We start from the raw sequence: 9,881 nt of genomic DNA on the forward strand, positions 1-9,881 counted from the left end.
ATTAAACTGTGGTATTTCTTACTGCCAGATGCAGAGACAGAAAATCCTAAGGATTACACAAGCAGGTAAAAACTTCTGTTTGAATCACTAAAGTAATTGGTAGGCAGGTGGTTGTTGAGCGCGGGACCAGGTGGTTGAATCATAAGTCTTTATCTCCTTCACTAACCATGTGCGGTCAGAGTTCCCAGCCCTGAGATTCCTGCAGGAGCCAAAGTGGGAGAGAATGGAGGTGACTTTTCACAGAAGTATTATACGGCCTTCAATTTATTTGCCTGATGCCAACAGTATTTATTAAGCATTATGGTTGTAACAGAGTACTTTGACTCTTGTCCACAAACTCCTAAGTGATGCTCAAGTCCTTTCCAGGTACACAGTGCCTCAGATGGAAGACGCCTGAGGGAGGGATGTCTTAGCAGAAGTTTGGGGTGCAGGTGAAATACAGGGCACTACTATCCATGTGGGTACAGGGATTCATACCTGGGACAAAGATGAAATACAAGAAGAACAAAAATACGACAAAAAGCAGATACCTATTTGAAGTTAAAAGATTAAAACCAAGTTATACAGGAAAAGTATACAGGAGAATCACAAATTTAAATAGTAAATTAATTAGCTAATTAATTAATGTTCTATCTTCTTTCGTTTGTTTTTAAAGAACATAGAAATAAAAACGTGTAAGCAGGATAGGACAGTTCAGGAGGCATCCTGAGAGAAAGCATACCCAGTTCTCTAATGCTTCATTTATGTTAAGGGTAAAGATGCAGAAGTTGTGTGGCCCTCTCAGTGACTTTAGATGTGCTATCCTGTAAGTTAGAGAATGCCTTTGAAGAAACCTTGGTGTTTAAGTAAAGACATTGGAGAGCTTATATTAGCCAAGGTTCATCAGTCAATGAGCCAATGGATGATTTACTGCCCTCCCTGCGATCCCTCACTTGAATATCCAAAGGGAGAACACAAAACAGTTTGAAGGCATGAGTGACAATGACCCATAAAAGGATCCAGAGACCACATAAGCAATGGACATTGATGGGATATCTGGGCTTACTGACTCTGAGCAGTTCTGTGGCAGCCTGGGACCTGGGATGCACCTCAAAGTATGGGTGGAAATGGATGGGAAGGGGGCAGTGAGCTTCACCCTGGTCTCCATGCTCCCTCCCCACCATCCTGACTGGTAGAAACTAAAGCTGAGCGCTCATTTTTCTCAAATAGTATTCTACCAACTGCTTTTCAGAGAACATATAACAATAATAATAACCAGAATCGGCCTTGGCCTAGACCTTGAGAAGACACAATGATGACGGTCCATGCCATGCTTGGTTCTCCCATCCATAGCAAGTCTTCAGAATTAGCCCCGGGTGGTTGCCCAGGAAGAAATTGAATACGTTCCCTGTCTCATTTACTGAGGCCACCAAGGTGCCATCAAGTGAAGGTAACCTTATGCCACAATCAATGTAGCTAGACTCAAACCAGTGACCTTGAAATGAGAGACACTAGCTATAGACAATCTTCCCTCCAACAGGCTACAGGGCTCCTGATTTAAGCCTTGCAGCTGTTACATTAAAAATTGTTTGTGCCGCCACTAAAATCCTCTCATTCCTGCCCCTTCTCCAAATAATTATCAGTTACCGTGCAGATATTAAAATGGCGCTTTAAAAAATTAAAATAGAGTTCTAAAAAAAAGGCCATATAAATGTAGAATTAATTGCTGTATATGCTTTGAGTTACTGAAAGGCTTTACTTTATTTCTGACACAGCAGAAAGTGCTTCATCAGGAGGAATTCATGTGGCGATCCAACCATGTCCTAGTTATTTTGCGTTTAATATGCCTGAGATGTTTAATTATTTTTGATTAATTCATTTACCATTAAACTGCCCAAAGACTTTGACATGTTCCGCACTGCATGGCATACCAGGGTGTTAGCTGTACATGCTCCTTAAAGGAGGCAGAGTAAATGCTGGGTATTGAGGAGGGGGTGGGGTCAGAAGAGATTTAGCTTAGAATTCTGGCTCTACCACTTTCCGGTTATGTGACTTCAGATAGTAAACATCTCTGAGCTGTGGTTTCATCATTTGTAAAATGGGTAATACAATAAATCCTACTTCATAAAATATTATGAGGACTAAATGAGAATGTAAATCATTGCAGATTTGGGACTGGCTAAGGCAAGCACTCAATAAGTGGCAATTACTACTATTAGTATTATTCTTTAGAAATGCTAACCATGAAGTATACCCTGAAGTCAGATCTGCACAAACAATTTTTTGCTTTGCCTTGAAGTGGTAGGCAGACATCTTGAGATGAACCTGAGCCCCATCCCAGTGAAATTAACCTAAAAGAAATCAAGGTAGGGTGGAATTCTCAGCTGGCCTAAATTCCCTTTGCAATCCGACCACATTTTTAAACTTCTGTATTACTCATACCCCAAAGGACACCTGATTGCCATCCAACTGATTTTCTGCTATCTGCTGAACTGTCCCCATGCCTAGCCATCTCCAATGGATCTAAGAACCCTTATAGCCACTCCTACCCTCATTGGAGCCTCATTCTCTCTGGCACCAACTGAGGAGCCATGAACAGAATCGGATCATTGAGAACTTGGAGGAACTCACAGAATGCCAAGGTGTGAAAGATCATTTACTAGTGTTTTACAAGCAAGAAAACGAAGTCTTGAAAGATTAAGTAACTTGTTCAAGGTGATACAATCAGGTAATGATAGAAATGGAATGAAGATCCAAGACTCCCAGTTCCACTTCATGCTTAACACCTTTTCTCAGCTGTCTTGACTTGCTGATCTGTTTCATTTAGTAACTTCCTAGACAAGAGAAACTATTTAAAATTCCTGAAAGGAGATCTCGGAGAAGCTTATGTGACAACACAGGAAAGAGAGGAGCATGTCTTTGTATAGGCTTCTCTAGCCTTGTGTTGTGTCTGTCTCCAGGAAGAGAGGTGATCATTACTGAGTCATTACTCTGTAACCAGCACCATGCTGCCATGCCCTTCCAAGCCCTCACATTTCCCAGGCTTTATTACTAGGGTGGATCAAAAAACTAGAAAAAATCAGTATCCTCTCCCACCATAATGATAAACAACAACAAAAATAAAAAAAATAATAATAAAAAAACAGATATCCACGAAATTCTTTCCCTCGATCAATTCTGGACATCCGGTAGGAAATTTCACATCTGCTAATGAACAGCCCCACAGCTGCTAAGGGGTGACTGCCATTCTCTTTTCTTACTGGAGTTGTTGAAAATTATCTTTTGCTGCCACTCGGTCAGCTGATAAGATGCAGACTGGGAAGCCACCACAGTATGACAGCGGTCTGCTATTCCCACGCGTGCATTATCCTGTCCTACTAATCAAGTGATGTCCCTCTGCACCATATTATGCTCCAGTAGGAATCTGAACAGAGAGAAGTACTATTTCTTGGCACAAATACAACACAGCTACAACAAAGTAGGTCTTATACTCTCAGTATTTTTCTAGTAAAACTTGTCCCTTAGTTCTTCTTTGCTGATTATAGCCCTTGTCTTAAGGCTCAGAGATAGGTTTATAGGGTTCTTTTGGACAATGCATGGTTTCAGAATCACGTCTCCACTCTGACATTTCCATCTTGTCCTTAAACGAATGTGCCCATGAGGCTTCTCCATTGCCTCGTACTCCTCCAAGTACCTTCCTGCCCCTCCTGAAGCTTCTCTATCATCCCACAAAAGCCCTGTGGCAGTACTTCCCCACCAGCCATATCTAAATACTAATCTGGATTTCTAGGCTTGTTTTTACATGTAGTTCTAAAATTTATTCATGATAAATATAGACATATGGGAGAGAAAGAGAGAAGGAAACAGAAAGAGGGAGAGAAAAGCCCCCTGAGCAGATTTTAATCATGCAGCAGTCTCTTCCTTTAGACCTCCAGTCCAGCAGGATCTTGGGTGTGCTTGTGATGTGTTTCAGGTAGACTAGGCTGGAAATCCAAACCCGTAGTCAGCCATGTGGATTTAATCCCTGTAGCCCAGTATCCTGGGCACTGTATCACCTATGCAGGGCCAGTACAAATTTGAACTTATTAGATGTTTACAAAATTGTTAACAGTAGAAAGTATTCCTTTCTTTTTACAGATGCCAGCACAAGGTCATAGAACCAATAGTCTAAAGCCAGGATTGAGAACCAGGAACTGTCTGTGGGCATTTTGCCCCTACACCTCCCATGGGACTTGCTTAATATGCTGATCTGGGTCTTAACTGACAATAGCCCTCCATGATAGCACCAGTTCTGCTCTGCAGAGCCAAGCTTCCAGTCTTCTTTGTCTGAAAGCTCCTTGTGGTTTCCACATGTTCCTGCTATGAATGAGTTTACTGGAATGTCTGTCTTACCTCTATTACCCCTGTACCCATTACCTATTTAGGTGTAGTCTGTATTCCTTGATGTTCTCTTATATTCCAGTAACTAACAATCTGTTGTTCAGCTTATTATATGTGAAAGAAATACATTTTCCAAAAAAAACCACGACTGTCTTCCTGTCTCTCTCTGGTGAGTACATGTGCCATAAAGTGAAAAATCTCTCCACTAAATAACTAAATAAATAAACACCTATCCCTTTTACTTAATCTACCCTTACTCTTTCCTACTGACATTCATTGTGTTCTAGTCACACTGTAATAAGTTTTCTGTAAGTCTCTAGATATGAATTTTCCCAAAGAGTAGTCACATATAATTATTTACATTTATTAAAATTAATTAAGAATTCAGTTTTTCAGACAAACTAGCAATATTTCAAGTGCTTAATATGCTTTGAAATAGTCACAGCTTCTAAAGGCTACTGCTGAGGATAGTGAATATTTCCATCATTCCAAAAGTGCTATTGAACAAGGTCACTCTATTGTGAAGGACCTGTTATTGGTACAGTATTGTTGATGTTGTCATTGTTTCATTTTTCCAATTTTCCCAAACAGATTACCTGTTTGACCTGTCCTCTGTTAAGGAGATTTTCTTCAGGCCATGATGGGGTAAAAGGAACTGTTCAATTTATCCTTTGGTCTTAACAAATAAAAAAACTGGAAAAATCTATTTTGATCTTTCAGGCATTGGGAAAGAGGAAATGCATAATTTGACCTTGGAAAGTCGTAAAACAAAAACAGGTAATTTAGGGTCAGCAAGTAGCGTGGTGGTTAGGGGTGTTGCATTCCCACATGGCTGACCATGGTTCTAGTCCTGGAACTGGTGGCTTGCTTTCTCATTTTCTCTCTCTCTCACTCTGTCCCTCTCTGGTCTAAATAAATAAATAAAGTTAAATAAAAACATTTTAAAAAACAGACAGGTAATTTGTACACTCCATCCAACTTAACACTTAGCGATTTTCTAGGCCTTTGGGAAGATAAACCTAAACAGAGCCTAGAAGTCTCCATGAGTTTCTGTAAAAGAGCCAGATATTAAAGAGAGGTGAGCGATAGGATGTGTGGGGTAGAGTGCCACAAGAGAGGAAGTCAGAGCAAGGAAGAGTGTCAGGTGTCCAAGTCTTTGACTGATTACTGATCTACACATACGTGGCAGGATACTGCAAATAACAGTAGACAGAATCACTGGGAAAAAAGCAGGCCAAAGAGTTCACAAGAGGGTTGCAAATAGCTTTATCCCACTAGCCAAAATGGAAAACACACACTCAAAACACACACATGCACACACATACGCACATAAACACATGCACACACACACATAGAATGCACCTTCGATGAAAACCTCAGAAATGCATTATCCTAGTAATGGTATAAATAAGCGTGGTAAGAAAGGATACTCTTGACCTAGTGGGGCAAAACTTAAAGGCCATCTTTCAGAGAATCTGTCTTTTCCTCACTAACTTAACCGTTAGTGTGTTGTAACAACACTTTAAAGAAATTCAAGCAAACTTGGCTTCCCAACACATGAAATTCAGTATATGGCACCCAATTACAAATCACCACATATGAAAATATCCAAGATAGGTAATCAGTCCACATGTCCATTGACTGATGAGTGGATACTGAAAATGTGGTGTATGTATCTGCACACACAGTGGAACACCATCCAGCAAGAAAGAAAGGGAAGCCTGTCATTTGCAACAGACATGTCTGACCCTAGAGGGCACTCTCTGAAGTCATATATACCAGGCACAGAAAGACCAAGGCCACATCATCTCACTTATAAGTGAAATCTAAAAACTATAAACTCACAGAAGTGGAGAATAGAATGGAGGCTAACAGCAGGTGGGTGTAGGAGGAGACAGGGGAGATGTAGGGGCAAACATACGAAATTTCAGGTAGACGGGAAGAAGGAGTTAGAGATCTATGCTGTGCGGCATGATGACTGCAGTTAATAACAAAACACTTTATTCTTGAAAATTGCTGTTTTAGGTAATCTGTACTAATTAGCTCTATTACGCCATTCCACAAGGCATACATATTCCGAAACAACATGTTGTACATGATAAATATATATGAGATTTTTTGTCAATGAAAGAAACAGTCACCAGGTGCTATGATTTCAATGAGTTTCCCAAGGTTCATGTGTTAGGAACTTAATCCTCAATGCAATACGATGATTAGGTCGTGAATATTTTGCTCTTATGAATGGGTTCCAGTTTTTATGATAAGGGTGAGTTCATTATTGCAAGGGTATATTAGTTAAAAAAAGGTTTTTTCTCTCTCTCTTTTTCTCTCACATTCTGCCATGGGATGACATGAAGAGAAGGCCCTTGCTAGATGCCTGCACCTAGACATTAGACTATCGAGCCTCCACAATTATAAGAAATATGCCTTCCATCCTTTATAAATTACCCAGTCTCAGGTATTCTGGCCTCACAGCATAAAATAGGCTAAAGTTCCAATATGACAAGAAACAAGAAAATATGAGCTGAAGCCTGTAGAAAATAAATTCATTTAAACAGACTTCCCAAGGGCATAAATAATAGAATGAGCAGACAAGGAGGCCTATATAACCTCCATAAATAGGCTTTAAATGATAGATAAAGTAGAAGAATACATGATGTGGGAAACAATAGAATATATAAAAGTAACTCAAATTAAACATTTTGAGATTACTAATAAAATCTAAAATGAAAAACATACATTTGATAATAATTTTTAAAAAGTTGCAAGTTAGAAGAAAACATTGATGAATTTAAAGACAGCAACAGAAATTATTCAGAATAAAACAGAAACAAAAGGCTCAAAGAACAAAATAATCGGAAGATCCGGGACAGTATCAGATGACCTAAGAAACATGCATTTTGAGTCTCAGTAGAAGAGAGGAAAACATTTATCACTCACTGAGCTAAAATCTCAGAAAACCTCAGTCATAATAAACAAAATAAGACCATACTGAAACATAACAACCTGTTGTTGAAAGCTTGTAAGAAGAAAAACTTAGTAACATCTAGAGAAAAAATAAATAAAAATAAAACATTAAGAATAAAGAAACAAAGAGAAGAACTTAACCAGGCCCTAATGAAAAATTATGCAGTATAGAAGACAGTAAAGCAACATCTTAAAAAGCTGAAAGAAAGAAAAAAAAAACTACAGAAAATTCCAAAGTGAGCAAAAATAACTTTCAAAAATGAAGATGAAATAAGGATCTCCAGAAAACAAAGGATGAGAAAATGTATTTCCAGCAGACACATACTACAAGAAATGATAAGGAAATTTCTCCAGGCCAAGGAAAAACAAGTTTAGATATAAATTTGAATCTATTCAAATAGAGTATCAGAAATGTGGTAGATTGAAAAAAGTTTCTCCAATTTTTTAAAGAAAAAATTATACCTTAAAAAATAACATCAATGTGCCATGGGATTTAGATCTATTATTAAACAGAGAGCATGTTTTAATATTTTTTTTGCCATAGGACATATGTACTTGCTGGAGAGAGACAAAGAGAGACAGAGAGAGGGAAATTGAGATGTAAACTCCCTTTACCCCTGGGAGATGGCCATGCCATAGTCTGTTCTCCTTCATTTTCCTCTTGAGATTTTGGGCACACATGTACTTGCGTCTGGTGTGATTTTTCAATCTACCAGGTCTAGGACTTGAACTGTGGTAGGTAATGTGGGAATCCAAAGCCTTAAGCACTATACCACCTACTGGCCCTTTTAAATTTTTAAATTATGCATGAAGTGGCATGATTTTATTGAAAAGAGACTAATAACTTAAAGATGCAAATTAAAAGCATTTTCAATTTATCAGTTAATTGGTAAATAATAGTAGAAGAAAATTTTTAAAAAGATAATTGCAGAAACTGAGCCAGCCAGTGGCATGCGGTTTGAGCTCGAGACATGGTAGCTTGAGAAACACACTAAGTGCATGTGCGTGTATACTCACATTTTCAACAGGAGAATCAAGAAGGGACTGCAGTGTGGCATTCACCCCTGGGGAGTGCTTTCTATTTTTCTCTCCCTTTCTGTGGTGAGTACACATGCCTCTAGCAAATTAAAATAAAAGATAATAGGAGAAATCACAAAAAATAGTTTTTTAAAAGTAGAAAATATAAGTTAGCAACATTGAAAACACTTAGCAAGGCTAGCAAAACTGTTCAGGAGGATAGAAGATGAATAATCAAAATCAGAAATATTAAAAATCTATCACTACAGATCTTACATACTGGGTCATCAGAAAAGTCATGTATTTCTATATGCTCTTTTTGCAAAAATGTATCATGACTTTACCAATAACCCAATGTATTAAAAATATAAGAAAACAGGACCAGCTGATGATGTAATGACTACATGGCTGAATTCCCATGTAACTGACTACAGTTCAAGTTCCAAACCCGGCAACTTAAAGCTCATGCCAGCGGCATGTGCATGCATGCCCAAGATTTCAAGAGGAGAATGGAAAAGAAGGAATTGTGGTGTAGCCATCACCCTGGGGGATGATTTCTTGCTTTCTGTCTCTCTGTTTGTCTCTTTAGAGAGCATGTAACCCTATAGCAAAAATCTCTCTGTCAAAAAACAATAATAAAAATAAACATTTAAGAGACTATTATCAATAACTTTATAGAAAAATGTGAATGTCATTGATGATAAAAAAAAATCTATAAAAGACACAACTATTGTGCTCACTTCGGCAGCACATATACTAAAATTGGAACGATACAGAGAAGATTAGCATGGCCCTGAGCAAGGATGACACACAAATTCGTGAAGTGTTCCATATTTAAAAAAGAAAGAAAGAAAAAGACACAACTACTACAAACCTCATTTAAAAACAACTAAATGAATCACTGTATATTTAATTTTAAAAATTAAAATTATAGCATAAAATTTTTTTCAAAGAAATCTGCAGAGCCAAATAGCTTTCTTTTTAAATTTAATTTAATATTTCAGAAAGAAATAGAGGCAGCACTGTAGCCTAGTGGTTGAGAGTGCTGGATCCCACATGATTGACTATATTGTTCAGGTCCTGGCCCCGGTGGCTTGAAAAACATGCCAGGTGCATGTGTAAGCATGACCCAAATTCCAACAGGGTGGGGCTATGGGAGAGAAGGGGTTGTGGTGCACTGTGCTCCATTGGTAGGGATTCTTGCCCCTCCCCTATCCTTTATCTAGTCCCTTATCCCTCCCACTTTCTGTATATCTATGGAAAGGGCATGTACCCTTTGGCAAAAAATAAAATAAAATAAAAATGGGAAAAAAAAAGAAGAAAAGAGAGGGAAGGAAAGAAGTATATCTATCACATAAAAACTCATCCAGAACATAGAAGAAGATGAGCTGACCAACTGATTTTTTGAGGCTAGTATCACTCTGATTCCAAACCAGATGAACATATTGCAATTAAAAAAATACAGTAAAAAACACTTGCAGACTAATATCCCTCAAAAAGGATGTGAAAATCTCTAACATATTTTAGCAAATAAAATC

The 9,881-nt window shown here is 38.2% G+C and overlaps 1 non-coding gene across 1 annotated transcript; it reads left to right on the forward strand.

The window, feature by feature from the left end:
* The first annotated feature begins 9,075 nt into the window (after window positions 1-9,075).
* On the forward strand, window positions 9,076-9,181 carry LOC114005896 (U6 spliceosomal RNA). Its single transcript, XR_003547694.1, has one exon. It is a non-coding gene; the product is annotated as a U6 spliceosomal RNA (small nuclear RNA).
* Window positions 9,182-9,881: the final 700 nt, after the last annotated feature.

This window comes from Tupaia chinensis, unplaced genomic scaffold (assembly GCF_000334495.1).
Source record: "Tupaia chinensis unplaced genomic scaffold, TupChi_1.0 Scaffold144848_1, whole genome shotgun sequence".
Lineage (NCBI taxonomy): Eukaryota > Metazoa > Chordata > Mammalia > Scandentia > Tupaiidae > Tupaia > Tupaia belangeri.